Source organism: Meleagris gallopavo, chromosome 22 (genome assembly GCF_000146605.3).
Source record: "Meleagris gallopavo isolate NT-WF06-2002-E0010 breed Aviagen turkey brand Nicholas breeding stock chromosome 22, Turkey_5.1, whole genome shotgun sequence".
Lineage (NCBI taxonomy): Eukaryota > Metazoa > Chordata > Aves > Galliformes > Phasianidae > Meleagris > Meleagris gallopavo.
The window spans coordinates 4,477,867-4,480,052 of record NC_015032.2 but is presented as its reverse complement, the minus strand read 5'-3'; positions in this window follow the sequence as shown (position 1 = coordinate 4,480,052).

Sequence of the window (2,186 nt, the reverse complement as noted above, 5' to 3'; positions counted from 1 at the left end):
CCCCGGTGCCAGGCAGAGGGAGCGCCCGGCAGCCGCAGAGCAGGGGCTGCAGCTCGTTGCTGTGCTCTCTCCTTTTAGCTCCACCTGAGAAGATTTGCGGCTCAAACGCTCACCCGAGACCCGCTAACCTTTGGGTAAGGTTTGGCTCCGCGATCTTGCTTGGGTTAAATAGGAATTAGGGGGGGCACAGGAGGGACGCGGCTGCAGCCCCGCACCTCATCCCTGCATCCTCCATCCCCGCAGTCCCCATCCCCGCATCCTTCCATTCCCCCAACCCCGCATCTCCCCATCCCACGTACCCATTCCTCCCAGTCCCGCTCCCGGAGGAGCAGCGCGCTGAGAGCTGCAGAGGTAAATGCCCCGATCCTCCTCGCAATCTCTCCGTACCTTTTCTTCTCTTCCTCTGCCTCTCTTCTCCTTTTTCTTCCTTTTTCTCTTTTATTTCCCTTCCTTTCGCTGCGTTCTATCCCTATTTTCAGCCGCCGGCAGAAGTCGGGGCGATTTTTGTTTCCAGGAGCCGCCGAACAAAATCTCCTTCTCCCACCTTCGGACGCGGCAGCGATCGGGGCTGCCCTGGCTGCGGTCCCCACGGCGATCCCACGAGGCAGGGGGGGCTCAGCGATGCCCCAGAAGCGGGGGGGAATTTGGGAGTCGAGGAAGAGCCCCGGCGGCCCGCATCCCTCGTGTTCCCGCAGCGTTGAGCTCGCCGGCATCCCTCACCCCCCCATTTATCTCCGTGTCTCGCCACGTGTACGCCGGGGCCGTGAGGTGTTTGTGGGGGTACCGCTGTATCCAACAGCGGCACAAAGCCCCGCGCCCCCGCCCAGAAGCATCTTCCCCCGGGCTGGCGCTGCCTGGGGACACGTTTGTCCCGCACCGGACCGGGGTCATTTTCAGGCTCCGTGGACGTTATTCGGTGTTTTTAATGATGACGATCATCATTATTTTAATGATGTTTCTAAATAGGTTTCCCGAGCCCGACGCACCCCGCAGCTCCGCACCGTACGGGGCCTCAGCGGTGCGGGGCCGGGGCTCTGCGGGGTGAGAGATGGGGAGGAGGGGGGAAATGCCCCAGTGTCCCCGCAGCACGCTGCGACTGGGGCGAAATTTCGTTGTTTTGTCCCTGACGCCCTCTGCGGCCCCCGAACATCGATCTCCTTCGCGTCTTTTGCAATGAACTTATCGCAGGTTAAATGAGAAATCATAATACTAATAACGAAAATTTTAAAAAAAATCGTTGCATGAACGCCGAGGTGTTCATCTGCTCAGTATAATGGTTCGGGTTTTCTTTTCTTTTCTTTTTTCTTTTTTTTTTTTTTCTTTGTTTCTCGACCTATTTGTGCACTGATTTGTGTTAATCCCCGCCCCGGTGCAGTGCGATTCCCATTGGGGTCGGACCCGGAGGGTAACCGCGACCGAAAGACCCCCGTGGGGCGCAGCCCCGCTGCGGCGACGGCTCTTTTTGACGCATTTCATCCGCTTTGCACCTAATTCCCCTCCTGCTTCCGTCAGAAGGAAAATAAATAAATAAATAAAATAAAATAAAAAAAATAAGGGGGGATTGGAGGCGGTGGTATTTGAGGCGTTTTCTGGAAGCTCCGCTCCGTGCCGCACCCAACCGCAGCCCTCCCCTCTTCCCCCCTCCTCCCCCATCCCAAAGAACGGCATCAGGAAATCATTCAACGTTGTGTTTTCCGTTGTCTGTAGTAAAACAAAAAATGCTCGTTATAACCTCCGAAAAGCAGCGAACCGAACAGGCGCTCCCCCCAGCTCCACTTCGGGAACGTCTATTATTATTATTATTATTTTTCCTGAACCACAGATCCTCGGCGATCCCCACGCAGTGCCGCAGCGCTGCTGTTTCCCACCGGCCCCGAACCCCAAATGCCATCGCTCCCCCCGCGCCTCCTCGCACGGATTTCCCGTGGCCGTTATGTGCAGTGCGGGCTGCGCACCTCGGGGACAATTAAACAAAGAAAACTCGAGGAGGGCTTTTCTGTTCAACATAAGTATGGGCGTTCAAGGGAGCAGAACGGAAAAATGGATTTTTATGAGGAAAAATGGGAAATGGCTCCGCGAGACGGAGCGGAGACCGAGGAACGCCCCGGTGCCGCCCGCGGAGCGGTGCGGGGCAGAGCGAAGCCCGGGCGCGGAGCGGAGCTGAGCGGGACCGCAGCCGTCGGTGC